Genomic DNA, 19,178 nt, shown 5'->3' on the forward strand with positions numbered 1-19,178 from the left:
AGTTTTCACTTCAAGCAACTTAACTTACGCCAACAAATCAAATCCCTTATTATTTATTATTTATGAACTTTTTAGGTACCTACCTATGCTCATGCATTTCCCCATGAATACCTATTCACTTCAGTACCTTTCTGATCAATTCCCACGTGAATAAATAGGTAAGTAGGAAAGAGGTGCCAACGTACTTGGGCCTTTGCGGTTGTTTCTGCTGACCCATTTGTTTGTCGATGTTCTCCCAGTCATGCATATTCCGTTGAGTCACGTTCGCCGCCTGCGCCTTGCGTATCGTATCTATTATTCACAAATCAGATGAACGTCTGTATCAAGAGAATCAACATCAAAGTCTCAGTCAATTTACAATCCGGTATACCTTTGCACACATAGAACCAATGTATGGGTGCTAAACAACTTAACATCTCGAAGAGCATGGGCGTAGCCAGGATTGTATCTAGGGTGGGGGGGGGGCGCTATACTTACCGAATTTCAGCCTCAGTTTCGGTTTCGTCCGGTTTTCGTAAGTAACCAACCGTCCTGGGGGGGGGGGGGGTCATCCTCGAGTACTTCGGTCACATTGCCAGGAGAGAAGGAGATAACTTAGAGAAACTAGTGATCACTGGCAAAGTGGGAGGAAAGAGACCTCCAGAAAGTAGCCCGATGCGTTGGTCAGACCAAATCCGCGCCACTCTCTACACCAAGGTTCTGAAAGTCTCTGAAAGTCGCGAAAAGCCGAGCCACATGTCGCAACAGTATTGAGGAATACGAAGCAAGGAGAAGGAGGACCTTTGCACACGTATATCAGAAAAAAATCAGACGCAGTTGTTAGTGCTTTAGTTTTCAAAAGAGAGGTCCTGAATTTAATTCTCAGTGCGGTACATTTAGGATTTTATACTTATTTTCTAAATTGATTCAGGTCTGTTTAGGTGGCAGGTAGTGTCCTGCACTGCTTTCATTTGTGGGTACCCAAGCTGTGACTTATTGTTAGTTAATTATTTGTTACACTTTCACAGAGATATCTCTGAACCGATTAAACAAATACAAAAGGAAAGCTACTTTTTTAATCTTTACAAGTTAGCCCTTGACTACAGTCTCGCCAGATGCTAAGTGATGATGCAATCTTAGGTGGAAGCGGGCTAACTTGTAGGAGCAGGATGAAAATCCAAACCCCTTTGGGAACACTAAATAGCTTGGCGGTACGGCTTTGTCGCTAAGGTGGCATCTAGCCACGGCTTTATCCTCCCACCAGCTAGACCTGGACCAATTACTCTTAATTGGTCCAGGTCTAGCTGGTGGGAGGCTCCAACCGTGGCCGATTGAGGTTGTCTATCTGATGTCAGAAGGCCGTACCTATATATTTTGTCTCTGTGATGCTCCCACAGGAATGGAACCTAAGCGGTTGATACCGCAGGCCGTCTGCTAGTATAATACCTAATATAATATAATAGGAAAAGGTATTACCTAGTTCGTAGCTAAGATACGGTTTCATAGAAAGGTTGGCCGGCATCGGCCTGGACACTGGCAGCGCAGATGGTGCGTCCATTGGCATCACCACCTTCGCATCGCAGGAGATACAATTCACATCCCTGGTTAAACAAAAAGGTTCACCTTCAAAACATTGATGACGAAGAAGATAGACCACGACGGTATGTGGAATTTCATAGCTAGTAATAGACTAACACTTCGCAAGACATGTTTTAAAAGTGCTGCCAATGTGAGGCGTAGATTTAAAGCATCATGTGTGCCTGGTACTTAAGGTCAAGTACCTACACCGGCAACCTTGCCCTTAATAACGAAACATAGCGTGGCGATGAAAATCAGCATGGCGATTGGCGTTGGCGATACGAGTAGTAGGTAGGTACTTCCCCATACTAATGTATACTATCGTAAGTGCCTAAACAAATTAGGTAAATCTAGCCTAAAGAGACGGTACTGACATTTGAGGGTCGTAGTCACAAACAGTTTTCGCTCGGTCAAAACCAACGACATTTTATACTATAGAATATAGATGGTTTGATCATGAGACAGATGATTATACGTAAGTACCTAGGGACGTACCTAAACCCTGTCTCCTAATCCCTTTTCTATAAAAGATGCCTATTCACGTCTCTATGTAAATATTGTTACGAACTAGGGTTCGAAGATTTCGAATGATACACGTTGTGACTTGTATGAGACTTTATTCCACTTCTTATTCCGAGTATCAATATACACTTCCAAACGTAGGCAATTCGTTGTTTAAAATCATAGCCGAGATCACTATTGTCCACTTGTATCGCTTGTGTCACTTCGATGTTACTCCACTTCGTTCCGAAATTACACGGATTTTTTTTTATTTTTATGCCTGGCCTGGTGCATCACGTCGGTCGCGTATTTTAAACCCATCACAATGATTTTAGATTGTTCTGGGAACGCCTACACGCGAGTTGTTTATTCCACGAATTTCGACGAAAAAACAATAACAAAAGATAACGCGATTTAAATAACTCTTATACCTACCTTAATAAACGTCGCTTAGTGCCTGCTGCCTCAACCTCAAGCCGCATGGCCGCTATTTTCTTCAGATTATCCTGCAGTTGCTTCAGTTTGGTGTGGAAGAAATCTTTCAAGGGAGACAGTTCCATTTTATCCAACTTCAGTTCGATTTCTCTTTGAATATCGTCCAGAGCTTGCTGCCATAATGCCTCCTAAAGTTTGAATAATTTTGTTTCAGACTTTCAGTACTTAGTAGTAAAATATGTAGACAAAAGGTAAAAATAGATTATTTCATTTTTACTAACGACAGCCCTACCGGATCTACCAGCTAACTACTGTTTTCCAACAAACAAATTTGAAATGAAGGTAGAACAGGCATGAATATTCATAATTTATTTATTTTAAATTATGTATAATTTGTTTTTAAAATGTTATTCAAAATATATTAACTAAACTACCTCCCTACCAAATGTACTGTACTGAACTGGCGACATCAAGCGAGTCGCAGGGATTCGTTGGATGCAGGCGGCTCAGTATCGTGATGTTTGGAAGTCCCTACAAAAGGCCTATGTGATGCAGTGGATGTCCATCGGCTGATATGATGATGACTATGTTAGATACCCACCTGTACATTGAGCTTTCCAATTGCATCCTCCAGTCCTCGTGATAGATCATCGCATGCTACTTCAAATTGATCGTGCGATACTTTTCTTGCAAGCAAACGCAGATCTGCTTTCTCCGCCATAGCTTCAATCATGTCTTCGCGGTCTAGTTTGATTGTTTTTAGCAACTCTATTTGTTCAAGCAATGCCTGTAATATTTTTAATAGGATATTATCTATACTAATATTATAAAGCTGAAGAGTTTGTTTGTTTGTTCGATTGAACGCGGTAATCTCAGGAACTACTGGTCCGATCTGAAAAATTCTTTCAGCGTTAGATAGCCCATTTATCGAGGAAGGCTATAGGCTTGTGCAAACCAAGAGAGCGCCGCGATACGCATAATAACAAAAGCGATGTCGTGAGTGTGGTTTGCCTAAACAGCCAAAAACGCGAGGTTGTTAAAAGAAAAAAAAGAACGAGAAAGAGGGTAGATCGATTCTTCCCCTAACAGCTGACTTCACTTCTCATCTCGCAACTTCAGTTCCGTCGTCACCACGATCCATGCAACTGGGTCGAAATATCGACATTAAAAATCTCGTCTTTTTATCCCGTACCCGTTTAAATAACATTCATATCAGGCGGTGAGTCGGAACACCGTGGGGTTTTAGTCGGTTGAAGTCCGACATAACCTTCTTGCCTCCCTGTGGCGAGAAGGTATCCATGAGGATTTCCCCACGTTAAAAAAAAAAGGTCTGGCTGTGGCTAGTTACCACCCTACTGGCAAAACGTACCGCAAAGCGATTTAGCGTTCCGGTTCGATGTCGTGTAAAAACAGAAAGAGGTGTGGAACGTCATCCTTTCCTAAAAAGCCCGCTTCCATCTTAGATTGCATCATCAGGTGAGATTGTAGAAAATTTCTAACTCGTAAAGAGACTTCAGAGAGATTATACTGTACGAGAGATTTGAAAAATATCTAACATTCATATTATACTGTCTATCTTCTTTTTCCTCTGCCAACTGGAGCGCTGTTTCGTGCACTTGTTTGAGCTGTTGTTGCATCTCTTGTACAGTTTCGAAGAGTTTCATTAGACCTGTTTTGAAATAGCTCAATGAAAAGTCAGTTGTATAAGTATGTATTTGTAGAAACCTTCATACTTAATTATTGAGACAATATTAAGTATAAACGCGAAAGTTTGTTACTCTTTAACGCCGATGCTAACCCGATTTGGCTGAAATTTGAAACGAAGACAGATAATATCCTTGATTAACACATGGTCTACTTTTCATCCCGGAAAAATCAATGGTTCCCACGGGATTTGTGAAAAACTGAATTCCACGCGGACGTAGTCGCGGGCGTCCGGTAGTACCAATTATATTAGCTATTCGGATATAACAAAACAAAAAAATTACACAATATTTATATATATTAAACAGTTTTCTCACCTTGCAAATCCTTTATAAGGTCAGGAGACATTTTTCCTAGTGATAACTCCTGAGTTAAATCATTGACTTGCTTCATTAAGTATTCCAATTGATCTTGGAAAGAATTGATCTGTAATGCAATCATACTCGTGTTAATATAGTCATCACCATCATGGGCTGAATAATCATAATCATTACAACCGATGGACGTCCACTGCAGGACATAGGCCTTTTGTAGGGACTTTCAAACATCACGATCTATCCAGCGAATCCCTGTGTTAGTTGAATAATGGTGATGATGATAATTACAACATTTCATCATCATTAACAACCCATATTCGGCTCACTCTTGAGCTCGAGTCTCCTCTTAAAATGAGAGGGGTTAGGCCAACTGTCCACCACGCTGGCCCAATGCGAATTACCAGACTTCACAATCACACACGTAGAGAATTACCTAAGAGAATTCTCAGATATTGAGGTTTCTCATGATGTTTTTCCTTCACCGTTTGAGACACGTGACATTTAATTTCTTAAAATGCACATAACTGAAAAGTTGGAGGTGCATGCCCCGTATCGGATTCGAACCTACGCCCTCCGAATCGAAGGGGTTATATCCACTGGGCTATCACGGCTCCGAAACTACGCCATGGATTTTAATGCAGTTTTCATCATTACATAAGAGTGATTCAAGAGGTTTATACGTATTCCGTTGAAGAAGTTCCGCTTTTCCTAATGTAGGACAACTTCCGAAATAACAGCTTCAGTCCAACAGTGATAATTCGTGGGTTGAATTCCATACTAATATTAAAAAGAAGAAAGATTTGATTGTTTGTCTGTTTGCATTGAATATGTTCTGAAAATAGTGAACCGATTTAAAAATTCTTTCACTGTTGGGAAGCTACACTATCCCCGAGTGTTATATGCTATATTTTATCCCCGTATTCCTACGGGAACGGGAACCACTCGGGTGAAGTACCTAATAAAGAAAATGAGTAAGGTTCATTTACCTGATCCTGCACGCCTCCGTCAGATTTACCAATTTCGTCACAGCATTCTTTGAGACGTTTTTCCAGTGCAATGATCCTCTCCATCACATCTTGCAGTGGAAATTCAGATTTTCTGCTTGCTGTCACTATAGTATGAAATGAATGTTATGGTATGTGGAAGTAGGGACTTATATTTTCAAGTTGACGGCAGCAGCAAACAAATGGGTTACCTACTCAGTCAATGATGTTATATACTGTTAGATTTGTTACTAGGTCATGAAAAATGAGGCTCTCAAAAGAGGAAATTTCCACATCTGAATGTTATGTGTAGTCAACAAAGAACGTTATTTAAACAATTTCTAAATATCGTCTACAATGTCGATTTGTGTGTTCAGGTAGTGTAAAAACTATATACATAAATAAATAATGGAATTAAAGACAAAATTGTGCATGTGTGCGCTCAGTTTTGTAGTCTATTATATTATACGGATCACTTTTTGCAGTGATTTTTTAGGGATATAACCGATCTATAATATAAAATTATCATTGTACTCAGTCTATTCCGGGTAGTCCGTTTGATTTTGGAAGGTAGGTAAGGAGTACAGGCAACCGTTTGACGAATGCATTGTTGAATTAAAGTGACTGCGTGTGTTTGTGCGCACACTGTGATATCCAAGGAACATATATTTACTGAAGTGATAACGATCCTTCAGTTTAGGCAGAGTTGGTTTAGGTATACACACAATCTCGGTTTGTCTGTCATCTAACCGTCCATACCTACGTCCATAGACAAACAAGACTTCCTATAATAGATAGAATGTGCCAGCTGAAAATCAGCACTGTGCCTCTGTCCTAACTATTGCTTGGTTGATGCAGCCTATTATTGACATCCTTCTTATCAAGGTTTTGCCAAACTTCTTTTTTAATATTTGCCATATGACCAATACTCTCCATTCTCCTCCAATTAGCCGGACCATTGAATAATGTTAGATTGGTAAATGTATGTATGCATACCTGTGTATGTTAGGTAAGATTATGTTGCATTTTTTAAAGTAAACTGCATATTTAATAATAATAATAAGGTTTAAACTTACCTGATGGTGCCGCTCGCGCGGGTGTTGGAACGTCTCGTACTCCGGGTGCTGGAGGTGGAGGCATATCTGGAGTCACATTTATTTATTCTTACAGTTGCCATAAGAATGCCAAGCCTACCTTATATTATAGTACGAGATAGCTTTATGCTTAACTGTAACTGGTTGCCTTTGATTAAGGGTTTCCTAGATTTTGTATGAAAAATATGTTTCGCCGCAATTTAACTAGGCAAAGTCACAGGCGTCAAGTAGTCATAGATTCTAATGTGACCGTGTTTGTCTATATATTTAAATACGGCTTACCTGGACGAGATTCTTGTAAATCCGCTACAACAGTGTAGAATGAGTTGGTTAAATTGTTGAGATCGCCGCGTAGACTTTGCAAAGCAGCATATATTGCTGCTATTTCTTGTACTGATGCATCTGGCGCAGGTTGGAGTGGTGGCTGTGGTATTGCGGCTGGTGGTGGTGGTACTGCAGTGGTTGCTGAGGTAATCGCGGCTGGTGGTGGTGGTATGGCAGCGGTTGCCGAGGTAATCGCGGCTGGTGGTACTCCTGATTCAGGTAATCTATGTCAAACATCAGAGAATATGATTAAAATCATTGTAGACAAAATATAGAGTAGATAGCGTACAAGCTACGTCTTTCTGAATTGGATTCAAAGTGCCAAGACACGGTTAAGGTTTTTAACTAGAGTAGGTGCCAGGTGGTAATTGAACAAAATGCATTTTCCAATAGACTTCGGAGAGTAGGCGGTTCACTATTAGAATACCTACTCTTAATTTACATACAATTAAAAAAAACTGTCACTATCCCTATTCCCGTATGCTAATAAAAATAATTAGATAAGTAATAATTACTTACTGTCCCGCGGGTAGTTTTTTCACAAAATCCTGTAGATTAACCGTGTCTGATATCAGGTCTTGGACCAATGAGCTTAGCTTAGTCAACCCTGTCTCAGCAGCCTCCAGTCGAGAAGATACATTCAAAGAAGTCCACATATCAGTTATGGCTTTTAAGTTTGTTTGTGACCTATAAAATTAAAATATGGCAATGATAAGGAATGGCGACCCCGCACTAGAAAGCGCAGTGTTGGTCGAATGCAAGTGGCACTCAGTATCGTGGATGTTTGGAACTCTCTCCAATAGACCTATGTCCTGCAGTGGACGTCCATCGCTGATGATGATGATGATGAAATTAGCGTTCTAAAATCAGTGCAATATGAAAAATCCTTTTCGGTGATTTGAAAACCTGGGATACCTTCGTTGTTTTATAAAAGCTGCAAGTTAGAAGTCTCTAAAAAGGCCTTTGTCCTGCTGTGGACTTCCATCAGCTGATGTCATGTTGATCATAACAGTTGTTCAATTGATACATTAAAATAAAACTAGCAATGTCAAATAACCTGACTTCCTCTAGAATTTCTTGATTCTTTGGCATACTCCCATAGACACGACTCTTTAGATCGTCAACTGTGTTTTCAAGGATGTTGAACTTGCTGATGGTGACAAGCGACAGTTTCTCGGTGGACGTCATCGTCTGCGGAACGCGTCGAGACGGAGGCGATCTCGCTCTCGTAGGGCTGGTGACTACTAAGATTTTATAGAATGGAAGATAATGATATAATATACTATTAGATATGTTACGTGTCCACAAAATCACCGCAAAAAGTGATCCGAACTCAGCTACTAAACTGAGCACACAATTTGTGTTCTTTGGAGCAAAGGAAAGCACTTATATAGTTAATCAAATGCGGCAGTGTCAATGAATAAAGTATTGAACAAATATAACAACTCATTAATGCTTAACTATCCGGCATCTACCTGTATTTTATCGCAGTTTTCCAGGTTGAACTCAACCCTTTTAATTTGTACTAAAATTGCTTAAACCATTTACTAGCGGAAGTTGATTGTTTTCACAAATCATCAACATTTTCTTGGAAATTGAATGACATCATTATTTTGAATTTATTAAATTGATATTTTACACACCTGACAACTCTGATGATCTTTTTCGCCGTTCAACTGTTACAGAAGGAATGCATTTATAATACTTTACTTGATTAATGTTAATAAGTTATTAATTGTTACTCATAAATCACCTCAAAATAATTAACTATGATTATTCTTACCGACTAACATTGTTTCCTTATCCGCTACTTGTGGCGGTGGGACTGGTTCAACTAAAAAAAAACAACATTTTATAAAAAGAAAATAATATAAATAAAAATAGCAAAGCTTGTTAGATGCACATACCTTGCTGCGGTTCCTCTGAAGGTTTCTAAAATAAAGAATAGTTAGATTAATTTAAAATATATCTATTAAATAAAAAAATATAGTAGCTAAGGTTCATCATCATTATCAACCCATATTCGGTTTACGGCTAAGCACTAGTCTTAGAGGAGTTTCAGGGAGGAGGAGGGGGGAGGAGGAGGAGAGAGGAAAATTCAGAAAATTCTTAGGTATGTATAGGTTTCCTCACGATGTTTTTCCATCATCATTAGAAATACCTACGTGACATTGAGTTAAAATACACATGACTGAAAAGTTGGAGGTGCATGCTCTGGACCGGATTCGAACCTCGCCCTCCGGAATCTGAGGCCCAGGTCATATCCACTGGGTTATCTCGGCTCTTAGCTACTCGTAAGGTTAAGTCTAAATATATAAATATTCGTTGGCAAATTAGAGAAAAATCTCAGGTTACAGGATAATGAAAAATGACTTGTAAAGATGTATAAAAGTGGTAATATTACCAACCTTTCCATCAGTTTCGACGATATACTCGTTAATTACTATAGTCTGTTGGTTTTCTCTGCTGCCTGGCACTGGTAGACTTGCAACTTCACCGCGCAATTCCACATTCTTGCCAAGCACGCGCATCTGTTGTGCCAAGCAGTGCAAAACTGTTTGAAGCATACAAAAGTCCACCACGCCATTCTGAAAAATAAAATCAATTACAATAAATAATTTGTTTATTTAGTTACTTTTCGCGAAAAACCAATGAAACCAAGCGACGCCGCATTCACACCGACAAAAGCCTGGCCTATTCACTAAGTTGTCGTTTCAATAACAACCACATCTTTCGTATTCCGTAAAACCCATAGTTAACGAAAATAACAATGTCAAACACACTGGTAATTTTTATCAGTTAGTAATAGCTTAATATTGAATACTAAATCACATAACTTAGGAATCACTAACAAAAGTTACCTATACTGATGACACTCCCATGAAATACTGGGGTGTGAAGTCGTGCGCGCGGGCAGAGGGAAGGCCTGCGCGGGTATAAAGTCGTGCGCACCTCCCGGCCCGCGCGTACCATCGGGAGTGTTACAAACGTATTTACCAAGCTTATAGTTGGTCATTTTCGTTTAAGTACTCAAATTTTCGGTTAAATTCGTCGGAGATTTGCGGAAAAATAAAGTATTTAGCAAAATTAACTTATCATATTAATTATTTTCCATAACTGAAAAATAACGCCTTCTTCTATTTTCAAGCACTATAGATAAAGAGTGTCACACACAAGCTAAGAATATAGATAACCAAACTAAGTTTAATTCTAGAGATAAATGGAATCGAGGGAAATGGTATTCTACAAGTCATTATTAAGATACCTCAGGAGTGCCGATAGCGAGATCAATCATCTCACTGATGTTGAGTAGCACTGATTCATCTGTAACAATTTAATCAGTAGGTACTTTTTAAATCAAAAAATGTAAAAATCCAGATGCTTATTTGACATGGATTACCTATGTTGTAGGAAAAAGGAAACCGGAATAACTTTTAATGTACTCTTTTCTCTTTTTAACTCTATTCTCTCTTTTTAACTTTCAATGTTGAGCGCGTGTCTCCTCTCAGAATGACAGGGGTTAGGCCTTAGTCCACCACGCTGGCTAAATGCGGATTGGCAGACTTCAAACACGTAGAGGGTTAAGAAAATTTTCAGGTATGCGTTTCCTCACGATGTTTTTCCTTCACCGTTTGAGACACGTGATATTTAATTTCTTAAAATGCACATAACTGAAAAGTTGGTTGGCCATATCCAATGACTGGGCTATTGCGGCTCTCAAAATTGATAATCCTCCAAAATACTTTTACTTTTTTGATATGAGCAAAGTTTTTAATTTAGCATTACATAAACTTTTATTTTAAAAATGTGAGTGATATGGAGAGGAATAATAAATAATTGGTTGAAATCCTACCTTAACAACCGTAGACTATATACTGCGAATAATTATAAACCGAAACTAAGAAAAGGTTACTTACAAATCAACGATTAAAACTAGCCATTGGCTTCCACAAGGAGCAGTGTTAGGTCCATTACTCTTCTTAATCTATATAAAAACTTACCAGATATAACACAACATAGGTACTAACTTTTCGTAGCAGCATTCGTACCTGGCATAACAAAAATACTTTTAATTCAGAAAAAATAATACGATTAGAATCATCGTGAAAGTAAGTATCACTAGATAAATATAGAAGTCATGGATGCGACTCCTGGGACGGGCTATGAAATACTAAGTTTTTATTGAAAATTCTCAGCCCATAGTTGAAGGTATCACACCCCCGTGCTTTGGAACGCACGTTGAGTCAATCCCGGTTACAATCATTAACTACTGATAAAGAGATTTTAATTTTAAATTTTCGACTTTGATTATTACCATTGACTCATGACATAACCTGAAATTTAAGTGCTTGTAAACTTAGCTTAATTAAAATAAATGAATTTTGACTTTGATAGTGATTGTTAAATTCTCAAATCATTTACCATAAATACACCATCCTCATTTCTAAATATTTTTTTTCTTTACTAGTTAAAACTGCAATCTCACCTAATGGTGAGTGATGATGCTATCTAAGATGGAAACGGGCTAATTTGTTAGACGTAGGATGAAAATCCATTTCGGTTTCTACACGACATCGTACCGGAACGCTAAATCGCTTGGCGGTACGTCTTTGCCGGTAGGGTAAAAACTAACGACGGCCGAAACCTCCCACCAGCCATATCATATATCTCATAAGAGGAGGGTAATGTAGAATTGGGATAGAGAAAAAGTGCACATCATAAGTCAAAGCAAAGCTTTGACCGAGTCCGCTAGTATCTCATATACGAGTATCTCATCATCTCTATTAGCAGGGTCATGTAGTGAGCCGTTAAAATAAGCAAATTCCATGATGATGATTATAACGAAATATCCCTAATGGTGTACGATTTTATATGTGAACAGGATTTTACGAATATGCTATGCATCTCATCTCTTGATAACGAATATTAGAAACACCAAACAATCGTATTTGGAGACACAGGAAATTAGTTCACGCATGTATAAATTAGCCGCTATAGTAAATAACGGCGTTAAGCCATGCGTTACGATAGTCATGACACGCTTCATCACACTGGATAACTACTACCAGAGTCGTTGGGAGACAACATAATCACCGCGCACAGATCTTTACAGCCATATTGACATCCTAAGATGAAAAACGCCGGTTCTTCTTTACATTTCTAACGCTAACGCTAACGCAGCAGCCTAACCCTGAAGATAAACCCCGAGGGCGCTCCAAATACCGTCTGGCTTGGCATTGACACCGACTTTAGAGCCAACAAACTAAAAAGGACGGATGGCCCAAGATCAGGCAAAATGGGCGAGAATATGCCGAAGGAAGAAGAAGATTATCAGCTTATTTTAAAGGGCCAGGGCCTCCCTCCTTATAGCTTAGCTTCGACCCACTACGCTTCTCGAATGCCCACCATGGGCATGATAATGTTATACTCTTTTATGTTATGACCTCTTTTATAGGACTGACAACTTAAGCTAGCCACCCACCATCCAATAAGCCCGCATGCCTGCAGACTAACGGTTTGACATCAAGCATTCACTACAGGCATCTGGGTTTATCGGAAGGTGGGTGGCTAGCATTAACGTACTTGCCGAGGCATAGGGTGTAAAACCACCAATATCTCCACTCCGGGTGTTAATTTTTCATTGAAAATTTCTTAGAATAAGCAAAAGTTCAGTATTTCATAGCTCGACTCAGTACTAAAACACAGGACTTCATAAACCGATGCTACACCTCGTGCGGATTAACTTGACACCTGACTCGAATGACATTTGTACTGTGTTTGTTTGGTTGTGTTTGAAAGCCAGGTGTCAAGATAATGTGCACGAGTTATACGTGAGATAACCACTGGATCAACAAGAACCGTAATCGAGATCATAGAAGGTTGTAAACTTACCGGCCATTTTATTTTCTTAAAATGTCGCTATTTTTTATGATAATAATAATACGAAATACAAACATATATTTTTATAAATCAATACATAATATTTCTATAACCATTGTACATGACATATTTGCGTTGTCAGCTTTATTTCAATTTGACAACACTTAATTTTTAAATTTTTCTTCAGTTTCGTAAGAGGTTACTTATACACACAGGTCGTATTATAATTTATCCTCTATGTAATTATCAAATCAAAATCTTTATCGTGAATCTTCTTTGATAATAATCCGTTTTGGTTTTGTATTTTATCCTGTTTAGATAGTTAGAACGAGACGTGAAAGTTAGAACTTGTTTTATAATATGCAATAAATAGTGGTCAGTTCTAATTCGCTAATTTCTAGTTAGCTTAGTTTACAAGCTCTTTTGAAACATCAAGTGACGGTTTAGAGTGACTATATAGGTTGGCAAATTCGTTCGTAACACTCCCGATGCCCCACGCGCAAGACTTCATACCCGCGCAGATTTCCCCTCGTCACCCGCATATCATGGGATCATGTCATCAACAAACTACTGATTTAAAAGGCAGATTCCATTGAGAAGAGCAGCAATTGCTATTTTAAAATAATTTTCTAGCGGACCCCTCGATTCACCTGCGTAGTTTCCGTTCCCGTGGGTTGAAATATAACCCATGTTACTCTCTGTTAATGTAGCTTTCCATTGGTGAAAGAATTTTTAAAATCAGTCCAATCGTTTCGGAGGTACAAACTAATCTGTCCTCTTTATAAGATTTGGATAAATTAATTATTTGTCCTTACAATTACTTATTATCAGATTTCGATTAATTCACGTTTGTTTTAAGTAGGTAACTAACGAACAACGATGCTATTTAAGCTTGTGGAAATGCCAAGCGATGCCCTCGACTATAAATAAGGCCTCAGTTTGTAAACTGCCAAGTGAAAGCAAAAGCAAAACCATCTAGAGTTGCGAGGACCACCCGATGCTTTCGAGTTCACCTGCCTCTCAACATCCTGTTTGCTCTATATAACTTCGTTTATAATAGGAATGAGATTTATTTAATGATATTTTAGGGTTTTTTTTAATAAACACTACAATGCGATCATGCACTTACAAGGCTTTTTAATTTTATGAGCTGTCTTTAAAGTACTGGATTTTGTATTTTTGTATTTGGCCCACTTGATTTAAAGTGGCAAGTGCATAGTTTTTTAAATAACATTATAAGCTAGCAACACACTTTACAATGCGCTGCTTTGTGACCATACAAGGCTTTTTAAATTTGAATTTTAGCGTTTTGCATTTTTTAATTTGGCCCACTTAAAGTGGCACATGCATAGTTTATTAAATAACATTATAAACTAGTAACACACTCTACAATGCGCTGCTCTGAGTCCATCAACTACAAGTTAAGCCTGTATAATCTAACCGGAAAACTAAAAAGCCATGTTACAGAAAAATAGGAACCAATCTAGTAAATAACATTTCAGTGACAGTTGCACTTGTCATTTTACTAACTGGAATTAGTCCTCCGAATTACTACGTATCAGCAATGCTGCTTGGCAGAAGACAAAATATAACCGTTTTCCCCCCAAAGGGCAGAAAACGATTATTTAGGTTTCAGCCAAAGCTTGATCCACTTACGAGATTACCCTCCAAATTTTGCCCGTTTGCAGTGTTCCTACCCTACATTTCATTGGGTAAATGAGGTTTTGACATAACATCACGCCGTCATCCGCCGGCATGTCGCTTGACAGTTGTCAATGTCAATCAGTACTCTCGTAAGCCGGCAAGGCATGAAATTTTAGTGGATCAAGCTTTGGCTGAAACCTAAATAATCGTTTTCTGCCCTTTGGGGGGAAAACGGTTATATTTAGGTGTTCGAGCCTTCAGCTTGATCCACTTACGAGATGTGTTTATATTCTGCCGGCGATGGCAAGGCGTACTGTGATGACCATTTTTTATGATAGTAAAAGAAATGATAATCATTATACATGTAAATTAATGATCAACGACGTTTAAATTATCAGTATATAAATCAGTATATTATCAGTGATTATCATAGAGACAAAATATTTTTCTCATCTCTGAAGTAATTAACTAGATATCAAATTTAATTGATATTAAAATTATTGTCATTTAATTAATCACAGTTATTAATGTAGATTTCACCCAAAAGTAACACACATATTTTTATTAATTGATATTTTATTTAATGGTAAAAACAAAACCTATACAACCCATATATTCATTTAAATTGGTGTAAATATGCTGCACTTAATGCTGTAAAGTAGTAAAGTAAACCTCAAAACATCTGAGGAACTTCTTCAAGACAGCGTAGATATATTGACTACCCACTTTAAATTTCTATTGTATTTTATTAAATCTGTATTTACAGATGCTTTTAAAATTATCTGAGAAAGCTGAAAACGTGCTAATTTCAATAAGCTTCGCAGTTATACCGAAATGACTGCGAGCAGCTACTTTAATCTTTGTCTTCTGCTAGACATAATAAACAAACCAGATTCATTGACATGTCCAATAATTTCTTTACCCAAATATAACAAATTTGTAATATCAGTTTGTACTAATAGATATAGCCCTCTGACTACATAAAGTTAACCAAACCAATGTTTGATCTGTATTTTGTCAGAACCGTACTGTGTATAGTCAAAACATGAACTCTCCACTCAAGATAAAAACAAGGAGTCATGACATGCTACTTAAAATAAGCTATCAGTTGAGTATTTAAATAGACTCATAGGTGACCAACCATGTTAGAGGTTTTGGTTTTAAAATTGGTTTCAATGCTAGTCTAACTTTAGGTTGATCAAGTACCTAGGTAATTATCTACTCGATAATTTTTGGGTTTATAAACCTATTTGACTAAGGATTTCTAAAGATCAATAGTTCTGAGTACGAGTTCTGATTTATTTATTAAGTATTTGCAAAAATGAAGTCCTACCGAAGTAGGATCTAACTGTTAACCCATTCCAACATATCCAGGCTTGATTACACGTATTAATTGTGAATTTACGCCAAGCTGTTTCTAAAATATTCTGTCCTCTGTTGCCAAGGACCTTAGTAGTACAGCAAGCACATACAATATGTTACTGAATGTGACCTGTTGGTACTCGCGAAAGAAATGTTAGATTGTTAATTGTAAATGGTTGGCTCTTGGTTCTCTGGTACAATGGAGACCTGGAGAAGAGGAATATCATAAACTTTCTCTCCTATCTGGAGCTACCAGAAGATAGGTTCTCAAGCAGTGATTAAGATGTCTCGAATTATAGGTACTAGCGTTAAAGATGGAAATAAGCTAGGGCCACCACAGCCTTTAGTTTAAGTCTTTGCTGAAGACGTCGACGAAAAGCAATCATATTTTAGATTGGTTAGATCACTGCCCTTGTACTGGTAAACAAGTCTACTTCTGGTTTTTCCATCACCTTGAATGTTGTCTGAAGAGCTTCATAACTTTAGAATTTAATCTTGCAATTCTAATAATCGGTATAGACCCGTCTATAATCCCAGAAAAGTACCTGGCTTAGGTATATTTGAAGTTGGTTAGCTAAATCTAGAATTTACTGCTTAATGCAAAGAGGTATAGATTTATATATTTGTTATCTTCTTGAAATATTGCATACAGTTTTTTCTATCTAAGGTCCTTTCTCACTCGCTCTCTCATAGAAAATCCAATACAATCCATAATATCTCTTTAAGCTTGTGTCAAACATGTTGCCGTTCATTTTAGAAACTGTTTATGAATATTAAGTTTCTTATAGTTCTCTACTGAATCCTATTGCATCTGATGTTATAAAATTTCAAGTAGATGGTCTTCTCTAATACGTATGCAGATATATTGTATAATGTATACTGAATGAGGCGAGGAGCATGCATAATTTATAAATATTATACACTGCTATAACAGTTGCAAGCCACCATGCCCACCAGCGAGATTTCTTTATGAGTAAGTAGCATTTCTTGACTGTTCTTTTGTACTGTCTTTGGCGACATACAGGCGATTTTCCTATTTGTGTTGACATGAGATTGAATTTTCGATAGTTTATATAGATACCACCCAATATTGGGTAGCTGTATCTACCACCTATATGATGAATAGAGGCAGTATGCTTGAATCGTTGTTAAAAAGAATATCATCTATAAGTAAAGTAACTAAGTATAAGTAGGATGAAATCTGAATTACTTAGCTAAATATATATCCATTAACAAATCTATACAGAGTTATCATTCTACAAAGTAGACATTTTTCAAAAGTTTAAGAACAGAAACCGTCTATGAGGCAGGGAAAGATGTGGCTTGTGATACCTTTGCCTGTACGTTCAAGATATATAAAGCGACGGAATGATTGTATCGGCAAATCAAATAAGCTTTTGTGGGCAAGAGTAATTAATTAATACGGCCATATTTTCCCCTTGAAGGAGAAGGAAATATTTATTCGTTCCTAACTCTCTTAATTTCCCCACAATATATGTATTATATGAAAAAATTTCCATAGATTAATTTTAAATCTATCATATATGACAGATTGACAAACTTAGAGAAGAAATGCAAACAAAGTGTAATTTTAGATCCAGGCACACTTAATTAAGTGCATGAATATTTTGAGCACTAAGATCTTTTCTGACTTCAAATATAATTTATTTATTTTTCCTTCTCATATTTAGTTCGTGGACATTTTCTCGAGCCATAGCTTCTATGGAGTGACCTGTTTTAATTGGGTCTGGTACCGGGAATCGAACCCGAGCCTTTATGTGTGAGCCAAGTATCTAGCCAATAATGACTAACCCATACCGGAAAATATTTATTTATTACATCTTGCATTTTAATATGATAAAGCCAGTTGACTTTCGGTGGCTAAATGGGTGTTGTACAGTGAAATACATTGCAAAAGATTGTGGAATCTCTTATTTGAGGCTTTATATATAGGTCTCAGGCATTGTATGATTGCCACCCTTTTTGTATCTAAAGTGCAGTCATGTATCACGAGTATCTGAAGTGCAACATTTACTGTCACTGTCACTGCATTATGAAGTGATTGTCTGTGAACGCGGGGTCATCTTTGCTAATGCACTATTTAGTATTATCTTCAGTCAAGTGAAGACTGGACTGTTGTTGTATATTCGAATATTCGCGAAGCTTCTGAGAATGATATCCTTGCTTGGCTAGGAATTTTTACTGCATGTCCCATTTTGCTTTAAGATAAAGTATTTATCAAAATAAAAAGATTAGTTTCCTGGTCTTGCTTGTCTTGCTAAGATAATCTTCTAACTGAACGGGAGCAATCCAACAACATTCAGTATTTATATACTCTAATAACATTGTATGATGCTTGGTTCTAAGATTTTATTACGTTGCTCCAATAAACTTTCTGTGCAAAGTAAATTTTTCTTCCGATACAGTCAAGATGAGGCAACTTCGTCCATAAGGAAGGCCATCAACTGAATCTCTTAATATATACAAAGCCTCTCAAAATAGAGGAAGGGCAGTAAGGACAAAGAACATCCGTTTTAAAGAACCTATTATCGTATGCATCGATCAGAAAGATTTGTTTCATTGTTGAAAGTAGGAAATAAATCAGGACTCACAGCAGTAGTTAAATAATTATGTTAGCTTCAAATGATAAGTATGCTTTTGCGTTCTCTAAGCCCATGTGAGCTTTAGACACTATAAACATGCGGTAGATGGAGAGTAGGTATAGTGAAACGCAGTAAACGCGTAATTTTCATATTCCACTGAAATCTTTTCTTCGAACACATCCAGGTTTGATGTGTTACCAAGGAGCTTCAATATTGATAATACAAATTCATCAAGCATTTATAACTTTCTTAAAGACTCCCAATCAACTTGAGTTATGTATTCCATGATCTATAAAGATCGTCATTAAGCTGATTACTGACGTTCAGGGACCCTGGTAATTGAAGAGTACCCAAATACGCGCCTTAGACTTCAGGCGCGCAGCCGACAAGGCAGCTGTCAGAGGTCACTTAAAGGACAAGCAAATAGCAAATAGCTGACAAATAGGCATCGTAAACGCCGGCCGTCTCAGCCAAAGCATCGACGGTCAACTCAGATGACGTCTCAGTTAGCGAATCAGCCGTGCAGCCGACATTCCAGGCGACGCGTTGGTCAACATCCCAGACAACGCGTCAGCCGATATTTTAGACAACGTCTCAATCAGCGAATCAGCCGACATCTCAAACGACACGTCAGCCGACATCTCAGATGAAGTCCCATTAAACGACACCTCAGCCTCAGTCTGTGCGGCCGACGTCTGCACAGCCGACGTCTCAGCCGACGTCTGTACAGCCGACGTCTCAGCCGACGTCTGTACAGCCGACGTCTCAGCCGAC

The sequence above is a fragment of the Bicyclus anynana genome, chromosome 4 (assembly GCF_947172395.1).
Source record: "Bicyclus anynana chromosome 4, ilBicAnyn1.1, whole genome shotgun sequence".
NCBI classification, from domain to species: Eukaryota; Metazoa; Arthropoda; class Insecta; order Lepidoptera; family Nymphalidae; genus Bicyclus; species Bicyclus anynana.